This window comes from Rattus norvegicus, chromosome 6, assembly GCF_021556685.1.
Source record: "Rattus norvegicus strain SHRSP/BbbUtx chromosome 6, alternate assembly SHRSP_T2T, whole genome shotgun sequence".
NCBI classification, from domain to species: Eukaryota; Metazoa; Chordata; class Mammalia; order Rodentia; family Muridae; genus Rattus; species Rattus norvegicus.
Window position 1 is genome coordinate 18,347,908 of NC_141539.1, and position 24,497 is coordinate 18,372,404.

The following is a 24,497-nucleotide window of genomic DNA, read 5'->3' on the forward strand; positions in this document are numbered from 1 at the left end:
GAGATTTACCTTAAAAGGTGCTCAACTACTAATTTTTCTTTCTATTCTTAGAAGACACATAAAGCTCGATACATGAAAGGACAGGGAGATAAGGCAGCCTTATATGAGATGCTTGAGGACACAGAAGCCAGGAGAGTGAAGAGACTCTTTTCAAGGTAAACGTAACTGACTGACAGCACAGAATGGACAAGAATCAAATTCTGATTCTTCTTTCAGAGTCATGCCCTGAAGACAACCCATGCTGGATGTGGTGAACTGCTTAATTTCCAAAACAAGGGAAGAAGTGATGACAAACCCAAGCTACTGTCTGAATATTTCATGGACATCCCTGTCTATTCCCGTAAGCGTCAGGATCATTCTCTGCTGGATAAACTCTAATGGGCTTTGATACCGTTTTGCTTCTCTCCATCCTTGCAATGTCTCAGCATTTTGGCAAACTTGTGACGAACTTTTTTTCTCCCTTATACCCAGGGAAGTTGATTAGCACTTACATCCACTGCACAGTGATGCACTATCTATGCTTCTAGAAGCTTGTTCCAACTGAAGTTCCTGACGTCAGCCATAGAAGTTAGTCATAAGCCACATTCTTTCTAGAAAGTTTAGTGTGAAGAGGCTCACCTGCCACGTGACTAGGCTCTGAAGAAAAGACCCAGAAGTCTGCTCATAGCATAGCCTGTACACAGCAAGAGTATGTGGTGGAGAGATGGGAGAGAAAGTGAAGGAGAATGGTTTGAGCACTATGAAGAGAGGTAGAACTGGAGATGGATGGGAGGGTGGAGGGTAGCTACCTGTAGCTGATAGCTTCATGTAAATAGTCTGCCCTGACACTTGAGGCTATGGTGAAGTTCCAACCCTTGCTGCTGCCAAGGGCCATGACTGGGTCTGTGGCCACGTAGGAGTCGAGGTCTATGTTGATGTCTATGATTCATATTACTACTGAAAGGCCTTGCAGGCACCCACGATCTGAGCTGCTGTCTGGGCTATGTTGATTTCCAAAGGCTGTGCAGTGCTGGCTCTGCTCCTTACTGGCTGGGGCTCTATGGAGAGTAGGCCCTGCACCACACTGGGGTAGAACAGTAGAGCCGGCTCTTCAGGCATGAGAATGGGAGAGCTACTCTGTCCCACTTCTGCTGTGTAGTGGCACAATTAAAGGAAGATGATGCCAGTCCTCATTACTCCTCGAAGCCTCCTGGTCTTTCCTCTCACTGGATCCAGCATTTGGGAGAATAGGCACCTTTTCTGGACAGCTCAGTAGAACTGGCCCTGGTGGCATGGGTGCTAGTGAGCCTGCCCTGAGATCATAAAAGTGGGAAAGCTGGTCTTGTTCCTTGCTGTCTATGGGCTGTGCTGGAGAGCTTGCCCTGACAGTGTGGGTGTGGGGGAGTGGACAAGCTGACCAACTCAGCAATCACGCAGGCCTAGATCTAGGCATTTGAGTTGTCTCACTCCAACATCCTCCCCATCTATGAACTCCTGGAGCTCACGAAGGGGGTTGCCCTGCAGGTCCAAAGCTGAAGAATCTCCATGACATAGAGCAACAACAGGGTATCCAAGAGGAGTCCCAATGATGATTCAGTATTGATTGTATAGCAGAAGTCAGAGGCCTCAAGCCAGACCAATGCCTCATTGCAATGAACATTTGCAAGTAAAGATGTGTAGACAAAAGGCTATGTGGTGTGACACACTGTGACACACTGTGACACACGACAGCTTCCACATCAAAGATCTTTTTCTTTTTCTTTTTCTTTTTTCCTTTTTCTTTTCTTTTGTGGGGGAAGATGAGAGGGTAGAGGGCAGAGATGACGGATGAGAAAATGAATGAGATTGAGGGACATGATGGGAAATTAACAAAGAATCAATAAAAATTAAAACAAATTAAAAATTCTAGTGGGTGTTAAGCATTTGTTAGCTTGCTCAAGCTTTTGGATAAATACTTATCAATATGGGAGCTAAGGATGCGCAGTGCCTTTGCTCAGGCTCCTCTTCAGGTCCGAGTGCCAGCAATATAGGCCTTTGGTGAAAATGATAGACAGGAATAAGTAGATATTGAGTAAATACTGTTTTTAGATGCATGCCCAAATTAGAGGTCAGAGAAAATATCTGACATGAAGAGAGTAAGATTCACCTTTTCTGTTTAAAAGACAGTGGCTGTCTTTAACTATTACCAAAATACCAGATCTCTACTTCTCTCTTATTTACCACTATACAGTGTCTCTCTCTCCCCCTCCCCCTGCCCCTTCCCTCTCCCTCTCTACCCCTCTCTCCCCAGTCCTTAAACATGGTAAACAAATACTCAAGTACTGCTTTGCATACCTAATCCAAGGCTTTTTAATATACTGAGTACAACCAGAATGATTTTTTAAGTAGCTGATATTATGCATTATAATAAGAGTTCCTATCAAAGTATTTAGAACCTCAGATAATCAGATTCTTGAGTTGACATCTCTCTATCTCAAATCCCTTCTCTTCAAAGAACAGCTTCATCAGGTCACTAATTTTTGACGATGTTAGGATAATGTCCTGAGTTTAGGTTTCAGAATTTTAAGATGTGGCCATCCTGATTTATTTTCAGTTAGTTGTTGATCCTCTCACATTTACCCATTCATCTCCCTTGAGCTTCCAAACATGGTTAAGCTAAAAGACATGACTCTGAAGATTAATTAGCACTAGTTCCTGTTTGCATTCTGTATTTACATTTTTGAATTACTACCATAGCATTCTAGACTGTTCTTTACCCTCTGGGGTATGTTCTGTGTGTCTAAATCCATATGAGTAATTACCCATCTGTTCTTATTTTGAAATTTTCTGTACCCCAGAAGTTAATACTTTTTTGATATCAATACCAATTTCATTCCTTCTTCACTGAATTGAATTACAGTGCTTTACGTATGATATTTTCACTGAATGCTAAGGGCAAAGTATTCAGTCTTCCATGGCCTTTCTTATTGCTCTCTCTGTTACTCATCTGCTCCATTACCAAACCCTGTGTATCCTGTCACATGTAAACATACCCCTTGTCTCTCTTCCAACCATGCTCACACTGGCATCTCGTACTTGGAAACTTGAAATAGTATTCTTCTGATTGTATCTCACATGTTTATTTTTGTCCATGCACTATAACCATTAAATTTGTTTTGCAAAAAGTCTCCAAGCTTTAAAAAAATATTTATAAAGACCAGGGTATGTGATTCAGTAGCTTAGTATTTGCCTGGATGCTGAAAGCCTGGCTTCCCCAGAGAGAGAGAGAGAGAGAGAGAGAGAGAGAGAGAGAGAGAGAGAGAGAGAGAGGAAGCCAGGTTGCTTGAAGATCTTATATACATAAAATAAGTGAAAAGCAAGGACAAGTTATTTTGGGTGGTAGGTAAAATACAGGACTGCTATTTAGTTTCTAGAGAAGAAATGGCAGAAAAACCCTTGTCTAAACACACTGTCTCTTTCTTGTTGCTTCTTGTGTTTTGTTATCTTCTCTATCACAGCCTCTCTGTCTCCCAGTTCACCACTCATAGTGAGAGGCAGGGTTAAGATGTCAACTCAGTCAGTCACCACAGACGGCAGCCCAGACTACTAGCCCCACCAAAATTCTCAATTAATCACCATAGATGGAGAAAACAAGATATTCCAAGACAAATCCAAATTTAAGCAATATCTACCCCTCAAATCTAGACTTACAGGAATTGCTAGAAGGAAAACTTCAATCCAAGAAGGTTGACTACACCCATGACAATAATTCCACACCAGAGATAAACAAACACACACACACACACACACACACACAGAGAGAGAGAGAGAGAGAGAGAGAGAGAGAGAGAGAGAGACACCCACTACTACCACCATCAAAATAACAGTAATTACCAATCATTGCTCATTAATATCTGTAGGCTTAGATTTTTTTAAAACTTACTTTAATAAGTGTTTCAAATGTATTGACCCTCCTTCTAGCCCACTGTCCAAAGGCAGTAGAAAAAAGACGGTAAATAGGACAAGGGAAAGTAGACCTGTTTAGAAGTAGTTCCTTGGGGGATGATTCTAATCTCTGGTTGTTAGGACACCAGCAGTCCAGTTTAATAGTGTCAGCAGCAGTGGCATGATCCAGCACAAACACCCAGGCCACTGCTGAATCGGCAGGACTCAGTGGGTGTGACCAGAACCCACCAGCATGCCAGTTCTCTGCAGCGCCTCTCATAATGAAGTGAAGATGGGCTAAGATGAGAGATAAATGAGGAGTTGAAAGGCTAGCTATGTTTAGTGGGCATTCAAAACCCAGATGAATCTTTCCATAACAGCTGGCATGTTGCCAGATCCTCCCCTTACCTCAAATCCCTGCTAGTTACCCAGGCTACAATCCCACTAAGTATCTGCATCTTGTGTGGAGTCTGACAAGAACTTTCAACCCTGAGGCTGACACCAATCAGCTGGGATAAAATATAATAGGTTAGAATAATCCCAATAGTGATCCCAACAACCAATCGAAAACTAGGAGCCCTACCAAAGACATGACTCCAGATGAGTAGGCTCAACCCCCAAGTAGAAACAGCACAACTAACCATGAGAACAGGTCTCCTTCAGAATTCGATATTCCCCATTTATTGGCCTTCAAAAAAAGCAACTTAGTCAGTGCAGAAGACAATGATTTCATAACAGCAATTATAAATATATTAAAAAACTCAGAGAAGATATGAACAATTGCCTGATGAGGACCATGAAAGCAGAGTTGAGTGAAATTATGAAAATAATTTAAGATGTTAAAATGAAATTTAATTTAGGAAAAAAAAGCTCTAAAGAAAGCCAACAAGAAATAAAACTCCAAATGAAAGACCAAGGAAGGCAAAGAACTCAGAATAGTATCACTGACAGACTGGATCATGTGGAAAAGAGCACACCATGTTACAAACACCAGGTAAAAGATATGGACCACCAAGACAAAGAAAATATGAAATTAAAAAGTAACAACCCAGAAACGGAACATGAAAGAATATGGGAATCTACAAAAGAAAAAATATCCACAAATAACAATATAAAAGAAAGAGAAGAAAGCCAGGTCAAAGACACAAAAAATGTTTTCAACAAATTCGCAGAAGAAAAATCCCCAAATCTAAAGCAAGAGATGCTTATTAAGGTAGGAGAGACATAAAGGACACAAATGATAGAAAAGAAACTTTCCATACCACATAATAATCAAAGCACCAAATAAAGAGAAAAAATAAAGGATATTGAGGACATTGAAAGATAAAGGACAAGTCATATAACTAAGAAGGATCTTCAGAAGAAAAAAAGTCTGTGGGAACTGTAGCCAGACAGGCTTGGGCAGGAGCTTTACAATTTTATTTGTTTGTTTATTTTTAGATTGCAAACTGGTACAGCCACTCTGGAAATCAGTCTGGTGGTTCCTCAGAAAATTGGACATAGTGCTACCTACCTGACGACCCAGCTATACCACTCCTGGGCATATACCCAAAAGATGCTCCAACATATAACAAGGACACATGCTCTATTATGCTCATAGCAGCCTTATTTATGATAGGCAGAAGCTGGAAAGATCCCAGTTGTCCTTCAACAGAGGAATGAATACAGAAAATGTGATACATTTACATAATGGAGTACTACTCAGCTATTAAAAAAATAACTTGATGAAATTCTTAGGCAAGTAGAAGGAACTAGAAAGTATCTTCCTGAATGAGGTAACTCAGACACAAAAGAACACACATGGTATACACTCAATGATAAGTGGATATTAGCCCAAAAGCTTGGAATACCCAAGGCACAATTCACAGACCTTATGAAGCTCACGAAGAAGGGAGATCAAAATGTGGATGGTTCAGTCCTTAGAAAGGGCAACAAAATACTCACAGGAGAAAATACAGGGACAAAGAATGGAACAGAGACTGAAGGAAATGCCATCCAGAGACTGCCCCACCTGGGGATCCATTCCATATGCAGTCACTAAACCCAGTCACTATTGCTGATGCCAAGAAGTGCTTGATGACAGGAGCCTGATATAGATGTCTCCTGAGAGGCTCTGAAAGAACCTTACTGATACAGATTAATATGCTTGCAGCCAACCATTGGACTGAACACAGGGACTATACTGGAGGTGTTAGAGAAAGAACTGAAGGGGTTGAAGGAGTATGCAAGCTCATAGAAAGAATGATATCAACCAACCAGACCTCCCAGAGCTCTACAAAATAGTACCATGGAGATGGAAGGATCCATGGCCCCAGCCACATATGTAGCAGAGGATGGCATTGTCTGACATCAATAGGAAAAGCCATGGTCCCGTGAAGGCTCATTTCTCCAGGGTAGGGGGAATGCCAGGGTGGGAGTGGGTAGGTGGGAGGGGGAGCATTCTCACAGAAGCAGGGGAAGGAGGATGGAAGACAGCAGAACTGGGAAAGAGGATAGTAGTTGAAATGTAAATACATAAAATATCCAAAATATGCTCAAAAAAGAAAAAAATACCTTTTATTTGCTCCTTCCCAGTTATGAAAAATATTTACTCATATTGTATTCTTGATTTTACTTTCTTTGTTTCTTTCTTTGTTTCTTTCTTTGCTTCTTTCTTTGTTTCTTTGTTTCTTTGTTTGTTTCTTTGTTTCTTTGTTTCGTTTCTTTGTTTCTTTGTTTCTTTCTTTGTTTCTTTGTTTCTTTCTTTCTTCCTTTCTTTCTTTGTTTCTTTGTTTCTTTGTTTCTTTCTTTCTTTCTTTCTTTCTTTCTTTCTTTCTTTCTTTCTTTCTTTCTTTCTTTCTTCACTTTATATCCCAATCACTTCCCCTTCCTAGTCCCTCACTCACAGAAATGGCCATTTTTATTATATTAATCCTGTCAATCCCTGAGCATGGGAGGTCTTTCCATCTTCTGAGATCTTCAATTTCATTCTTTAGAGACTTGAAGTTCTTATCATACAGATCTTTCACTTGCTTGGTTAGAGTCACACCCAGGTATTTTATGTTATTTGTGACTATTGTGAAGGGTGTCGTTTCCCTAATTTCTTTCCCAGCCTGTTTATTCTTTGAGTAGAGGAAGACTACTGATTTGTTATATCCAGCCACTTTGCTGAAGTTGTTTATCAGGGTTAGTAGTTTTCTGGTGGAAGTTTTGGGGTCCCTTAAGTATACTATCATATCATCTGCAGTAGTGATATTTTGACTTCTTCCTTTCCAATTTGTATCCCTTTGACCTCCTTTTGTTTTCTGATTGCTCTGGCTAGGTCTTCAAGTACTATATTGAATAAGTAGGAAGAAAGTGGGTAGGTAGCCTTGTCTAGTCCCTGGTTTTAGTGGCATTAGTTCAAGTTTCTCTCTATTTAGTTTGATGTTGGATACTGGTTTTTACTATGTTTAGATATGGGCCTTGAATTCCTGATCTTACCAAGACTTTTAACATGAAGGGGTGTTGAATTTTGTCAAATGCTTTCTCAGTTTCTAATGAGATGATCATGTGGTTTTGGTCTTTGAGTTTGTTTACATAGTGGATTACATTGATGGATTTCCGTACGTTGAACCATCCCTATATCCCTGCAATGAAGCCTACTTGATCATGATGGATGATCATTTTGAAGTGTTCTTGGATTTGCTTTGCAAGACTCTTATTGAGTAATTTTGCATTGATATTCATAAGAGAAATTGGTCTGAAGTTCTCATTCTTTGTCGGGTGTGGTTTAGGTATAAGCATAATTGTGGCCTCATAGAAGGAATTCGGTAGCGCTTCTTCTGTTTCTATTTTGTAGAATAGTTTAGACAATATTAGTATGAGGTCTTCTATGAAGGTCTGATAGAATTCTGCACTAAACCCATCTGGTCCTGGGCTTTTATTGGTTGGAAGACTTTTAATAATTTCTTCTATTTCTTTAGGAGTTATGGGATTGTTTACATGATTTATCTGATTCTGTTTTGTTACCTGGCTTTGCCTAGAAAATGTCCCACTTCATCTAGATTATCCATTTTTTAATATAGATTTTTGAAGTAAGAAATCTGATGATTTCTTAATTTCCTCAGAAGCTGTTGTTATGCCCCCCTTCTCATTTCTGATTTGGTTAATTTGGATACTGCCTCTCTGCCCTCTGGTTAGTCTGGCTAAGGGTTTATCTATCTTGTTGATTTCCTCAAGAACCAGCTCCTGATTTTGTTGATTCTTTGTATAGTTCTTTTTGTTTCTACTTGGTTGATTTCAGCCCTGAGTTTATTTCCTGCCTTCTCCTCTTCTTGGGTGTATTTGCTTCTTTTTATTCTAGAGCTTTTAAATGTGCTGTCAAGCTGGTAATATATGCTCTCTCCTGTTTCTATTTAGAGGCACTCAGAGCTATGAGTTTTCCTCTTAGCACTACTTTCCTTGTGTCACACAGTTTGTGTATGTTGTGCCTTCATGGTCATTAAATTCTAAAAAGTCTTTAATTTCTTTCTTTATTCCTTCCTTGTCCAAGTTATCATTGAGTAGAGCATACTTCCATTTGTATGTGGTCTTTATGTCGTTTTTGTTGTTATTGAAGACCAGCCTAAGTCTGTGGTGATCTGATAGGATTCATGGGATTTTTTTCAATCTGCGTGTATCTGTTGAGGCCTGTTTTGTGACCGATTATATGGTCAATTTTGGAGAAGGTACCATGAGGTTCTGAGAAGAAGGTATATTATTTTATTTTAGGATGAAATATTCTATAAATATCTGTTAAATCCACTTGGGCCATAACTTGTCCGTTTCTCTATGTTTCTGTTTAGTTTCTGATTCCATGATCTGTCCATTGATGATAGTGTGGTATTGAAGTCTCCCACTATTATTGGGTGAGGTGCAGTGTGTGCTTTGAGCTTTAGTAAGGTTTCTTTTATGAATGTAGTTGCCCTTGCATTTGGAGCATAGATATTCATGATTGAGAGTTCACCTTGGTGGATTTTTTTCCTCTGATGAATATGAAGTGTCCTTAGAGCCATCATGCGGATTCGCAGTTGCTTTTCTTTCTTGTGTCAGGAGCAGACTGTATAAGTCACACAAAAATCCCTTTACTGCCTACAATTCATGGACCAGAAATGAGGATGGCCCACAACTATCAGGAAACAGCAAACCTAGTTGTGTGTGTGTGTGTGTGTGTGTGTGTGTGTGTGTTTGTGTGTGTGTGTGTGTGTGTATGTTACAAGTTTCTACAGTTTGAATTAACTCCTGTCAGAGCAGAAACTGACTCTTCTTTCTAAGCTTGGCCAAACTAACTGGTTTTGGGGTTCTTTTCTTATTTCTAGTTACTAAAAAGTACATTTCATCCTTTTCTCAATTATTAATCTACAGAGCTTGTATTAAATACTTTAGTAGTTTGGGAATAGCATCAATCTCGGTAGAAATTATTATTATTGAGCCTTAAAAATCCATAAAGTCTTATCACCTCTACTAATAAGTCAGGCTCCTTTCTAATTACATATTAAAATTTTAATTCCTGGAATTTAAAACAGATTAGATGTGGAGTTATTTATAGTAATATCCTCCTGCTTTGTTCTTACATTTATTTTCAATATGTTTTAGTGGGCTTTTCAGAAGAATTTACCAATGTCCTGGTAATACTGTATGCTAGGAGTATAGCAGATACATTCAGACTCATTTTATGCCAGGGCTGTACTAGATGTTTTCAAATTTATCACCTGATTAAATGGTTCTAGAGAAACTCATTTTTAGGAGTTAGAAATGAACTTGTTAAAAACTACATAGCAAAAAAAAAAAAAAAAAAACTACATAGCAAAATGGGGAATGTATCTCTGTTGTAAATTTCATGCATTGCAAGCAGGAAGGCCCATGTTTAATCTCTAGAATTTATATATATCTAAACAAAACAAAACAACAACAACAAAACAAATCCAAGAGAATTTGTAATCTTAGTACTAAGGAAGCAGGGACATGATACTGCCCGGAGATTTCTGGCCAGCCAGCCTAGCCTACTATGTGAATTGCAGGTCAATTAGAGATACCACACCAAACCAAACCAAACCAAACCAAACCAAACCAAACCAAACCAAACCAAACCAAACCAAACCAAACCAAACCAGCATGGCTGGTGTCCAAGAAACCACAAGTGAAGTTGTCTTTTGGCTACACACACACAGGTGTATCTCCCTCACATGTGTACCCTTACATATGATCATATTTACACACACACACACACACACACACACACACACACACACACACACTCACTAATGACCACATTAAATAATTGTGTTTAGAAGACAGGTCTTGTTTTCTGAGTGTAAATAACTGAAAACCTTTGGTGATCTGCTTCTAAAGTTAATGGCTTTACATCTATATTTTCTTTTTTATTGGATTTTTAAAAAATTATATTTCAAATGTTATCTCTTTTCTGGTTTCCCATTCATAAACATCCCTATCCCATACACATTAAGGAAGTAATCTTTTGCTATAAACAAACAGCGCAGGCTTATAACAAGAAGGATTTCTTTTGTGCAGGTGGATCTTGCTTGTGGCTGTGAAGAGCTGTCTGATGACAACTGGGTTTAACTCCAAGATTCAGGACAGGTTCGATGACCATCTCAAGGGCAGGGAACAAATCTTCAGGCCATACAACAGAAGCTCCATAGACTTAGGAGTTTATTGATCTTTAGTGCTTGTTTTTGGAGTCTATGATGTATCATTTTCATCAGATAAGCTGATTCACACGCAATGTTTAAGGTTCCTGGAATTGGGGAGGCAAGACAAGCATGAGAGGTAAATTAAAAAATTGAACTTGTACAACTTCAGAAAAAAACCTAATGAACAAAAATGTTTTTCATAATTATGAAGTCATCATTGTTTTATAATTCTTATTATTGTTTGATAATATATTAAATTTGTAAGAACTGATATTTCTAATAATAGAAAATATTTCAAGTAAAAAGCTTTGTTTAACAAATTTTACATTGCTGAGGTGAATTCAATTTGACATTTTATGTCATTTTTGTTAAAAATAAATCATACTGAGTGAAGAATACCTGTGACCATGGGAAGGATAATATTTTCTAACTGGCATTTTCAATTCTGCAGTTCCCAGTCAGATATATGGTGAGCATACATCTAAGTATAATCCATTGAGTTAGCTTTTGAAAGGCTGGAACTTCCATTAAGTAGGACAAGGTCCAGAAGCTTGTTCTTCAAGCCAGGGAATTATTAAAAAAAAAAAAACAAAAAACAAAAAAAAAACAAAAACAAAAAAAAAACCAAAAAAAAAAACCCAAAAAACCAAAAAACCAAGGGGCAAGTTTGTGTGAGCTGTGCTATGAAAGAACATATATAGCAAGTGATTGAAGGAAACCTCTGCCAACAACTGGGAGTAGTTCCTATCATCGGTGATGTAGGTTGGGTAGACAATGTGTCCTTATCCAGTTGTTTACACGTGAGTTGAGTTCAGGACATTTTTTATTGCACCTTATGTGGAATTTGAAACATAAAACTCAGTGAAGTTGCACTTGGAAACTGAGGTTAGTATTTTAAGCCATCAAATTTTCTTACAGGTGGTATTCTTCAGTCAAGGGCTTCACTGGGAATAGCTCAAATTTGTATATATATCCCATTATCATTCCAATAGAATTTTACTTAAAGATATTTTAATGGAATACTACACATATTTGTTTTATGATGCTATGCAAGAGTGGGAATCAATGATAAGGGAAAATGTTTTCTTTCTCTTTGATTCGAAATGCAGACTTTTGCCCTGAGGGCTCTGAAAAAGTAAAAGAATATAGATCACAATGAAAAGGTTCCCATTCAACCCCTGGAAATTCTCCCAGAAGTAATTATTCTAGAAAATTTCCATTCCTTTGGAAACCATGAACGTATGTTTAAAACTGCTATGGTTTAGGCAATACATTTTTCTATTCTTCTATTTTCCTTTCCATTAAGGAAAACAAGGTTTGCATTTACAAAGCAATACATTTTTAATTGGAGCAGAGAGTGCATTTCGGAATGTGACTAGTTTTGTTCTTAAATAGATCTTTCCACTGGTATTATACCATGAAAAGGATGCCTTAATTTGAAACTGCAAAATCTTTCTTATAGGTACACATAAGAAAAGAGAGTGGATTTTTTTTTATTCACTCTTGCTTGTTGTAAAACGTCAAGACAATAAAAACGAGGAGAGGAGAATTTAGTAATGTTTCTTATTATATAAGATGCAGCAGATAGAGCAAATTCTAGGTAACATATAAATGCTTTAGTCAGCGATAGTTTTGGGTTTTGGAGACTCAACAACTCTTCAAACTGTAGGTGCCATATTAAACTAAACCACCAACCACAGATTATACATGGAGGAATCCATGACTCTAGATACTTATGTAGCAGAGGATGACCTTATCTGACATCAGTGGGAGGGAGGTTTGATGTCCCAGCATATGGGGATGCTAGAGCACTGAGCAGGAGTGTGTGAGTGGGTAGAGAAGCACCCTCAGAGAGGTCAAGGGGAAGGGGAGAGGGGAGATAGGATGGGGAGTTTGTGGAGGGGTAACCAGAAAGGAGGATATAATTTGAAATGTAAACCAATAAAATGATTAATAAAATAAAAGAAAATAAAGCTATTGTTAAGAAAAAATAATATTAGCAACATTAAATGATCTATGCAATCATTTTTCAATTCTCCTATTTCTTTTTTATTGGATATTTTATGTATTTACATTTCAAATGTTATCCCCTTTCCCAGTTTCCTCTCTGGAACCCCTCCGTCTCGTCCCCCTTTCCCTGCTTCTATGATGGTGCTCCCCTTCCCATCCTCCCATGCCGACCTCACCACCCTGCCTTTCTACTACACTGGGGAATCGAGCCTTCACAGGATCAAAGGCCTCTCCTCCTATTGATGTCAGACAACGCCATCCTCTGCTACATATGTAGTTGGAGCCATAGCTCACTCCATGTGTACTCTTTGGTTGGTGGTTTAGTCCCTGGGAGCTCTGGAGGGGAGGTCTGGTTGGTTGATATTGTTATTGTTCCTATGGGGTTGCAAACCCCTTCAACTCCTTCGGTCCTTTCTCTAACTCTTCCATTGGGGTCCCTATGCTCAGTTCAGTGGTTGACTGTGAGCATCTGCCTTTGTATTTGTCAGCTTAGGAGACAGCTATATCAGGCTCCTGTCAGCATATACTTCTTGGCATCTACAATAGTGTCTGGGTTTAGTGTCTGTATATGGGATGGATCTCCAGGTGGGGTAGGCTTTGGATGGCCTTTCCTCCAGTCTCTGCTCCATTCTTTGTCCCTGTATTTCTTTTAGACAGGAGTCATTCTGGGTTAACAATTTGGGATTGAGTGGGTGGCTCCATCCCATATTTGTATTATTTAATAGAAAACGATTGTATCTCATGAGCAGCATGGGCTCCATTAGTTGTTTCTTAGTGAGCTAGATATAGAATACAAATGGAATTTCTTCATTAAAAAACAAAGAAAAGGGTTTTTTCCTAGTGTTTTATTTCAGGTGTGTGTGTGTGTGTGTGTGTGTGTGTGTGTGTGTGTGTGTGTTTGTATGCTGTGTTCTGTAGTAAATGTAACACAAAGAGATTATAGATTGATTGCTGGCATTCTAAGACTAGAAGGGAAACTGCCTTGTATTCCAGTTAACATAATTTAGACTGGGTGTAGCTCTATCCATTCTGTATTTAAGAAAACAGTCATTTACTCTAAAAACACACATGAAACGTCTGTTGCATGCATGTTCATGTTTTAAAATTAACATCGCGTTTCAGAACATGATTCACATCAAGGAAACAGAGAGGCTGCCATGTGCATTGCTAAGGTGGTGGCTCTACCTCTGGGTCACATGCCTCATGTCCCAGATCTAGCCTTGCATCTGCCAACATTCTGAGTTCACTCATCTTTCCAGGGTAGGACAGAAGCCCTTCCTGCCTATGTGTTACACAGAGGTCAAGCTAAGTCTCAGTACCTACAAAACTCCTTAGTGTCTAAGTGCATTTCTAATTGTAATGCAATTACATCACTTACCCATTCCCTGCTTCTTCCTCCTCACTCTCTTTCCTTGATATTATTATCCTCTCTGTCTCTCTCTCTCTCTCTCTCTCTCTCTCTCTCCCCCCCCCCTCTCTCTCCCACATTCTCATGTACAAAAATGTGTGTCTGCCTGTGTGCACATGTACGGATATTTGAAATACAATTTCATTTATTTCTTGAGTGCAGCTTTCTGCTGTTTATTAATTTATGATTTAGTTTGACATACAAATTTCTACTATCTAACTTGTCCCAACCATTGTGGTCAAAGCTCATGCTGTTTTACTTACTTATTTTCATTATATTAAATGAAATTAGTAATAATGATTGGATTTTAGACCTCAGAAAATTAACAAAACAAACATGCTAGGATCACGAAATGTATTTCCTTGAAATTAGTCTTCAAAATTAAAATGACACATGTGTGAGTGAACTTTCCCTGGGCTGACAGGGAAAACCAAGTGGTATCATCATAAATGTCCCTAGTGACCTCTTTTATCCCACAAACTGTCCCCTTAACTTGATTCACTTATTTCTGAGCCAATATACATTATTTAAAAATACATTTCACTCCGTGTGATTTTCTGAGAACATATGTTGGATTTGAAGACTAAATTTTAGTGTAGTTGTAAGTTTTCTTTTCTTTTCTTTTTTCCATAATGCAGAACTATTTTTAAATATTGATAATTTTCCACATGGGTAAAGTATCTGTATTATTTTCACCCCTCCACTCCATCTCCCCACTCCCCTTGTCCACACCAGTTCTCTCAAATTCATGACCTCTTTTTTACCTATTGCCACTACATAATTAATTAATGTGAATAAAACTGATAGAATATTTTGCAAAAGATTGGAAAGGTTAGACACAAAACTAGTTCCAGATTTAAAAAAGTCTTGAACACCCTAATAAATAGGGATTTTATTTTACCCTTGGATGCAAATTGTGCAAAATGACTGGAGGAAAGTCACTTTTCCAAAGATAGCAAGTGTCATTATGCTTCTCAAATCCATTTCCCCCTTTTTCTTTTCTCTCCCCTGGTATTTATGAATGTTGCAAAGTTTCTCAGATGGCCCTGGGGCAGAGCCTGCACTGCGGTTTTTTCGTACCTGCACCCAGATAGTTAAGTGGAGGAAGCCTAGAGAGTTCTCTACGGCATGTCCTTAACTTGCATTAAATTTCCAATATGTACAGACCAAAGAGAAGCATTCATTCCCATCCCTCTCTGGAGAATTATGGGACTGTAGAGGAGTACTTACGCACAGTCAGACCATGAAATTTGAAGGTGTGTTAAACATACCTCGGCTTCAGATGGCTTTTCTTGGAATGCTAATCTGGCAGAGGCTGGGCATTTCCTTAAGATTTATTAGGCAGGAGAGAAAAGTGTATTTTAATGTTCCCCCTGGCTCTGTAAGTTATTTCTTTTTATCTGCTACAGAGGAAAATAATTAAATTATTGATGTTGGTTGGCTCATGTGTGCAGCTGCTATTTCATTTATATTGTTTATACGCCCAGCAAAAATATCCCAAGGTTCAGGGAAATCAGTGACTCAGGGCTCCTGATATATTAGCTTGTTCAGGAGAGCCAATGTTTTCATTCCTTCTTGAGAGAGTGGTATGGGCTTTTTTTTTTTATCTGCTGCCAACTTAATGTTTAAGTGTGTTTCCAGTGTTTGAAAATTCTCTTTCTAGGATTGCCTTAGCGATTATGCCAATCACCAGTTACTGTCTCTCTGTCAAACTGAAAAGAAAATGTTAATTCCCCTGTGTCATGAGACTAACCCCATGTGCAGCCAGGGAAAATGGTCTCCTCAGATAGGAAGGAACAACACAAGTGTCTGGCCATCCATGTTCTACGACTCTGGGAGAGATCCAAGCTCTCCACTGCACATTTGAGTTGGGCCTTTTCTACTGCTTTGGGAGGCTGCATCTGAGAGTCTATGGAATCCTGGCTGTGGTAATACCATGGAGAATACGGTATTTGACACCCTTTCGAAATAATATTCATTATCTGTACCTCAGATGTTTCCACATTAAATTTCAAGCATACAAAGGAGATTTTTAGACATGACTGCTAAAGCAAGACTAGAGGAAGTGCACTCTCAAAATGTCAGAGAAAACATAAAGGGAACATGAAGTACATTTTCCGGTGTCCCTTTAGTTGACAAAGTGTGGATGTGAGTTTTCCTCCTTGTGATATTGGTGAGAAAGGCAGCATAGATGTTGGTTTCCGTGGACAGTGATTTGTTTCACCTTGCTGTCCTGATTTTAGCAGAACACTAAGAAGTAGAAGTAGAAACCTCATTGGGTAGAGGCCATTCTCTCTCTCTCTCTCTCTCTCTCTCTCTCTCTCTCTCTCTCTCTCTCTCTCATCCTGAGAAGTCACCAATGCAATAATCCAGGACAAATCCTTTGTCCTTTCCATTAAATCAGTACACAAATACATTTCTCATCGTAAAGCCTTTGAATTATACTGATCTGCAGTGTGCAACGCAGAGACTGCATTAATTTTGACTAGGGAACAACTTGACGCCCTGAGTTTTTTGTTTACCGTCCTGGCCCCAGAGGCAGGTAGTTAAAGCACAGGACATTGAAAGCACCAAGTGCTTGCCAGGCCCCAGCAACCCACGGGGTTCTGCTTCCATCACTGAGTCCTTTATGCCTTTTTCTGAATCAGAGATCAAAAGAGGCCAAGGGAGAAAACTGAACAGTGTATGTGCCCCGACCAAAATATTCCTGGTGTATTAGTGATAGCAACCCATGGATCACATTGTTTCATTACTTTAAAAATGCTTCAGAGTGTTAATACCGTTAGCTAAACCTCAGTGTATAGATTTCAAACCAACATATACTGTAAATGCACAGTTTTTACTATAATGAACTAGGTTTTGTCAGTTAAAGAACACAGTAGAAATGTAAAATTATTTAAAGGTTTCAAATTCAAGTCTAAAGATTAAATAATTAAGTAATTCACTTTAAACTTATTAGAGGGTTGTACCACTCTATGATTCTTAAGCAAGTGTCACATCCTTTGGTGAACATACTGGGCTGGAACAGTGAATATTTCTGTTTCTTGCTTAATACAACAAAATGGGAGATGACAATTAACCAGAGCAAATCTCAGGCCCCAAATGCTGTGGACCAACAGCACACTATTCTTCCTTTTGTAGAGTGGATTGGAAAAGGTAACCAAATAACAGTTTAGAATGTGTACAGCCTTCTCAGTGTCCTCATACTGCTGTCTACACAAGCATGTTCATGATTCGAGTCAGTAAGCAGCCAGGTACCTGTGAAGGTGTATTGAGTCCTCTTCCATGCATAGAGTCCCGAGGCCTGGAGTCTTACCACTTTATCAAAGTGTTAACTTTCTGCTCTTGATGATGACAGGATCTAGCAAGCTTGAAAATTGCTTGGTAATTAGTTTGGAATATCTTCTTATTCCAACTAGGCTGAAAGATATATATGTGCATATGTGTGTATTTATACACACGCATGCTCATGCACACACATATACATCAGGAACATATCTGTGTATTAGTTTATGAATCTTTACTATTTTTGGATATATTGTCATTATTAACATTACTTACAGATAAAGTCAACACCAAGGCAGTCAGATGTATAGATAATGAAATTAATATTGTTTTAGTATAAAATGGAGTTTTTGGGGGGCATTGAAAGGGGGGGTTGAGAAGGGAGTAGAGGCAGAGAGAGAGGGGGGACAGAGAAGGAGGGAGAGAGAAAGAGAGAGAGAGAGAGCATGAAATGAATATTTAAAAAATAATTGGAAAATGAATTATCCTTGTTACAATAGCCATTGTCTCTTTATTTAAATATGGGGCCATGTATTTGTTCCTATTGGCATGTCAGCTGGTACTAATTTTTCATTTTGTCAGTCTTGTGCAAGAATTAGGATAACAGGCTCAATAGGCCATTTGTACATGTATGTGTCTATCTGTATGTCAATCAATCAATCAACCTATCATCTACCCATCCATCCATCCATCCATCCATCCATCCATCCATCCATCCATCCATCCATCTGTCTCTATCTCTATCTCTATCTCTGCGTCTGTCTGTCTATCTATCTATCTATCTATCTATCTATCTATCTATCTATCTATCTATCTACATACCTATCTATCTAGTAATTAAAAGAGATTATGAATTTGGGTTGTGATGCCGGAGGAGTCTGGAGGATGGGGATGAGTGGAAGAGATGTAGGTGCAGTTTTCATATATGAAATTCTATATTTTAAAATGAGGATTTCGGAGATCTTTAGGGATATTAGGGTGTTTGTGAAGATGCTGGTGAGAGGAACTTGTGTGTCATGGACCACACTTCTTAGGTCCAGTTAGAATTATATTTCCCATCAAAACAAATACCCGCATTTTGACTTACTTTTATTAGTATCTGATTTGTCACCATTCCTCACTCCATGACATTCAGTTTTAATCCCAGTTTTTCATAGTGTAAAGTAGTAATCTCTGTATTGGGACACACATATAGAAAAGTAGATAAACACAATTTATACCAAGCACAATTTATACACACAACTATACACTATTTCCAACTTGGTATACCTACTTCACATTCATCCCCCAATATCCTACTACTTTTAAAACTATTCATTCACTCATGGCAAAGACAATTTGATAAGGAAAGCATTTGATTTCTCTGCACTGTTTTGAGAATTTTCCAGAAAATAAATTTAATCAACTTTTTTTTATGAGAAAATTCCAATAATGGAAATGGTAGGTTTCCATAGCTACACATTATGTTTTCTACTTCTAGCAACTGCAAAGTCCTTAAACAAGAAGGGATGTAAGTGGTTTTTATTAATATTCACATGACGTTATTTTCCACTCACAATAAACAAATTAAAATTTAATCAACTAGTTGGCAAATGTACCTAATGATATTGTCTGATCATGCTGTTCATATTTGGATCTCCATTCTAATATGTCTTTTTTTGCTTGGAGACAAAACATTCACATTCAATATTGTGTTGGTGGTTTATTTTCACAGCCTAATCTCATAGAACATTAGTTAACACAATTATAATTAAAGTGCTTTTATAAGCTTCTTGTATAGTTTATGAATTATAATTAATGTACAACATATATTTCAGTACATTGAATAGTATATAACTTTAGACATTCAAGCTACCTTAAATTGAAGTGAAACTTTTATATGTCTCTGAAACACTAGACTGTTGGTTACTAGTGTGTTTTATAAGTAATATTATTAACAAATATGGTTCTTACTCAGAGACAGATATGTTCCCTGATCTCAAGGACATTTGATAATGTCTGAAAACATTTATCTATCTATCTATCTATCTATCTATCTATCTATCTATCTATCTATCTATCTATCATCTATCTATCTATCTATCTATCTATCTATCTATCTATCTATCTATCTTTCACACTGGGATTGGCAGAGGTTGGCAGTAGAATTTCGTTGGAAGAGGGATGTGGTTGTATCTAAGCACTGTACAGTGCACAGGGCAACTGGAAAGGTCCAGGGTGTGAATGGCATCATGCTTGAGACATTGCAACCTGGGACAATAGTTTTTTTTACTTTGACAAATTAGGCATCTAAAATAAATTGTGTGTTTTCTATTTCTAAGGAATCCTAAGGGTGCATTTCTTGATTTTTATGATCAGAGATATCATTGATAGTATTTGATTTTCAATTTAACAATTGTTTAGAGAAGAAAATGCAGAAAATAAAAACAGAGAAGAAACAAACAAACAAAAAAAAAGCATCATACTAATTTCTTGCCACCAACAGAGCCAATTCGTTTTCACCTAACATTTCTTCCAAGGTTTGTTTGGTCAACTTGAGTATACATTTAAAAGAAAAATAAGCCATGCAATGGCTCACTCCACTAACTTGACATTACTCATAGGTGACCAGTGAAGCTTACTCAAATTAACCAGAGTGGAGGCCTTGAAGGATATTTAAACACTGTAGCATATTTGTGGTTTTTTATTTTACCATAACCTTTGAAATATTCGTTTGTTTATTTTTTCTCATTTAGGTACAGTTTAATAGAAAGTAGATCAAAAAATATCAGAACACAGGTGGTTATCTCATCAAAAATGCATGTATAACACCTTTACTCAAAGACTTTTAACATCCCACTGTAGAGTAAATCCTCCTGTCTTGGGAACCTGCACTCTCTAGGGGTCCATAATTACATTTACCCTAAACCAAACACACTGTGATTTCCATCTAAACCTACCTTCCCATCTTACTTTTCATCAAAATCCATGGATTTCCCTAGTTTCTAAGAACTTTAGAAAATCCTTCCACACATAAGTCAACATTAACTCACAATTCCACCATGTTTTTCAGATCATTACAATTGTAAGCTCTACTCCATAAACAGAGCTTTTTTTTCCTGTACCTATGCTGAGTTCTATTGCTGAGTACTTGTACCAGGGGCGTATCTATGCACCACATGAAATAAAAATTAGCAAAAACTATAAGTAAAAAGAACACACATGGTATGCACTCACTGATAAGCGAATATTAGCTCAAAAGCTCGGAATACCCAAGATACAATTCACAAACCACGTGAAGCTCAAGAAGAAGGAAGACCAAAGTGCGGATGCTACAGACCTTCTTAGAAGGGGGAACCAAAAAAAAAAAAAAGAAGGGGGAACCAAACTACTCACAGGAGGAAATATGGAGACAAAGCGTGGAGCAGAGACTAAAGGAAAGGCCATCCAGAGACTGCCCCACACGGGGATGCATGCCATATACAGATACCACATCCATACAATATTGCAGATGCCAAGAAGTACATGTTGACAAGCACCTGATATAGCTGTTTGCTCAGAGGTTCTGCTAGAGCCTTACAAGTATAAAGGTAACCGTCTCTGTGGCGCAATCGGTTAGTGCGTTCGGCTGTTAACCGAAAGGTTGGTGGTTCGAGCCCACCCAGGGACAACAAGTATAGAGGTAGATGCTCACAGCCAACAATTGAACTGAGAAGAGGGTCCCCAATGGAGGAGTTAAAGGACTGGAGTAGGTAAAGGGCTTTGTAACCCCATAAGAAGAACACAGTATCAACCAACCAGACCCCACAGAGCTCCTAGGGACTAAATCACCAACCAAAGAGTACACATGGAGTGTCCCATGGCTCCATCTGCATATGTAGCATAGGATGGCCTTGTCAGGCATCAGTGGGAGGAGAGGCCCTTGGTTCTGTCAAGGCTCGATGCCCCAGTTTAAGGGAATGTCAGGGCGGGGAGGTGGGAGGGAGTGGGTGAGGGAACACGCTCATAGAAGCAGGGGATAGGCTGGGATAGCGGGTTTCTGGAGGGTAAACCAGGAAATGGGATAACATTTAAAATGTAATTGCATTTCAATCAAAAAATAAATAAAATACCCTTTGGGGATTGGGGGAGAATCCATAGATTTTTAAGTTGCCCTAGGAAGCTTCGTTATTTGCTATTTCAAGGTAAAAATAAAGTTAAATTAAAAATTTGTGATGAAACTTTAAATTAAAAACTAATTAGGGTACAATACAGTTATTAACAATCTCTGATACTGGTCCCCAGTAGCTTTTCACTATTTAACTTGAAATACACTGAGATTACAGTAGACACATGAGTGTAGTAGTACTTTAAAAGTTTGAAAAGGCAGGCACACAACCTGTGGTTTGCCCTGACTCACACACCAAATCACAAAGGAGAATTAGAGCTTAAGTCCAGGTTTAATAAATTCCAGTTCAGTATCTCACCAGCTTAACTATAATGGCTCCCGTCTTTGGAGGAAACAAGGTGGACTTCATGGAGATGAATGGTTGTTATCATTAGTGATAGAAGTAGTAGATCTTTGATCCCATGCCTTGAGGTCTTCACTCATCTCTTTCTTGTGCTTGGGATGTTCTCAATTCACTCAATGAGAGTGGGATGTTCTCCACTCTCATTTCCCTTCCTTCTCTTCTGTTAACTCATGGCCTTTTGTTTTCAGAGCCCATGTCCTACATTTCATCCTCAGGGATTTTTTTTTCTACCGTATTATTTAAATTTGGCTGTTTGTCATTTGTCAATATCTGTATCTCTTTTTCCTCAAAAAATACATCACTGTATTGTTTTAAAATTTGCCTTTGCATTTCTGTTGTTTAAAGACTTTGTTTACCTTAGAGGATAAAAGACTAGGTGGATGAGGCTTGAGCTGATTTTTGTCTTCTATTGCGTCTGCAGGGAATAGAAAGCCTGTTACACAATACAAATATTGACTCTACAAAGGAATATGATGTTTGCATAGCAAGAGAGTAGTTCTAAAGAAAACTGTCTATAAAAAAGAAAAATGCTATCACACTGTTATAACAGACTGAAATGAACTTCTTAATGTTTGGAAACTAAAGAGGAATATCATGAATTTGCTCTGCTGAAATTTCCCTAAACCTCTATTCCCCCTAGTATTTTCTTACATTCCTTAATAGCCAGTGTTATAACATGTCTATTATGGGCATTATACTTGCATACCTTCCTGAAAAATCACAATGACAGAGTGCTGAGTTCTGGGTGCTTCTGAGGTGTAGGGGCACTAAATGAAGCATTTAATGGAAACTAGAGAAGACATTGTCCTTACCATTAAACTGCTTTCTGTGAACAAATTTTGTGGTTGAACTGTTTTTATTAAACATCTTCTTCTTTGGAAATGGACAGTGACTGCTAGAAAAAATGAAAAGAGAGTTGGAAAAAATATTAAAAACAATGATGAGCTAGTTGCTTTGGAGAGCCCAACCTGTCACTATAATGTAGTTTCTATGGATACCATTGATTTCTTCCTGCCTGTGTTCACTATGCTATAATAATTTACCACACTACTTGAACTGAGTAAAAAATGAAAAAAAATCTTATGGTTCCAAAGATTGCAAAGTCTGAGGCCAGAATGACAGCAGGAGTGGGTTCTGGAAGACTCCCCTTTCTAGATCGCAGACAGCCAACTTCTTGGTGTATAACCCCCCTCAGTGAAAAGAATACATACAGAACAGAGTAGTGCATGTGTCCTTGTTATATGTTGGAGCATCTTTTGGGTATATGCCCAGCAATGGTATAGCTGGGTCCTCAGGTAGTACTATGTCCAATTTTCTGAGGAACATCCAGACTGATTTCCAGAGTGACTGTACCAGCTTGCAATCCCACCCACAGTGGAGGAGTGTTTCTCTTTCTCCACAGCCTTGACAGCATCTGTTGTCACATGAATTTTTCATCTTAGTCATTCTGACTGGTGTGAGGTAGAATCTCAGAGTTGTTTTGATTTGCATTTCCCTTGTGAGTAAGGATGTTGAATATTTCTTCAGGTATTTCTCAGCCATTCAATATTCCTCTGTTGAGAATTCTTTGTTTGGCTCTGTACACCATTTTTGTTAAGGTTATTTGATTACCTGGAGTCTAACTTCTTGAGTTCTTTGTATATATTGGATATTAGCCCTCTATTGGATATAGGATTGGTAAAGATCTTTTCCCAATTTGCTGGTTGCCATTTTGTCCTAATGACAGTGTCCTTTGCCTTATAGAAGCTTTGCAATCTTATGAGGTCCCATTTGTCAATTCTTGATCTTAGAGTATAAGTCTTTTCTGTTCTGTTCAGGAAATTTTTCCCAGTGTCTTTGCTCTGTGTTCAAGTCTCTTCCCCCTTTTAATTCTAGTAGTTTGATGTGGAGGTCCTCGATCCACTTGGACTTGAGCTTTGTACAAGGTAATAAGAATGGATAGATTTATATTCTTCTACATGCTGACCTCCAGTTGAACCAGCACCATTTGTTGAAAATGCTATCTTTTTTCCCACTGAATAGTTTTAGCTCCTTTGTAAAAGATCAAGTGACCATAGATGTGTGGGCCTTTAATTCTATACCATTGACATACCTGCCTGTCTCTGTACCAATACCATACAGTTTTTATCACTATTACTCTGTAATACAGCTTGAGGTCAGGGATGATGATTCCCCTAGAAGTCCTTTTGCTGTTGAGGATAATTTTTGCTATCCTGATTTTTTTGTTATTGCAAATGAATTTGCAAATTTCTCTTTCTAACTCTATGAAGAATTGAGTTGGAACCTTGATGGAGATTGCATTGAATTTGTAGATTGCTTTTGGTAAGATGGCCATTTTTAATATCCTGCCAATTAAATTTAAATCCTGCCAATTTAAAATCCTGCCAATCCATGAGCATGGGAGATCTTTCCATTTTCTGAGATCTTCTTCAATTTCTTTCTTCAGAGACTTGAAGTTCTTGTCATACAGGTCTTTCACTTGCTTGGTTATATTATTTGTGAGTATTATAAAGCATGCCATTTCCTTAATTTTTTCTCAGCCTCTTTATCTTTTGAATAGAGGAATACTACTGATTTGTTTGAGTTAATTTTATAACCAGCCACTTTGCTGAAGTTGTTTAACAGGTTTAGGAGTTCTCTGGTGGAATTTTTGGGGTCACTTAAGTATACTATCATATCATCTGCAAATAGTGATATCTTGACTTCTTCCTTTCCAATTTGTATCCCTTTGACCTCTTTTTGTTGTTT

At 38.2% G+C, this 24,497-nt stretch overlaps 1 long non-coding RNA gene and 1 other non-coding gene across 5 annotated transcripts in view; both read left to right on the forward strand.

The window, feature by feature from the left end:
* LOC102552412 (uncharacterized) overlaps positions 1-24,497 on the forward strand; it is a 490,342-nt gene that overhangs the window by 280,759 nt on the left and 185,086 nt on the right. For 3 of the 4 annotated variants that reach the window (XR_015622771.1, XR_015622774.1, XR_015622773.1), the window contains one exon: positions 217-1,882. The exons of the other annotated variant lie outside the window; for it this stretch is intronic. This is a non-coding gene — a long non-coding RNA (uncharacterized LOC102552412). Of the gene's footprint in view, positions 1-216; positions 1,883-24,497 lie in introns of those variants that run through there. 4 annotated transcript variants of the gene reach the window in all.
* On the forward strand, positions 20,835-20,908 carry Trnan-guu7 (transfer RNA asparagine (anticodon GUU) 7). The gene has a single exon. It is a non-coding gene; the product is annotated as a tRNA-Asn (tRNA).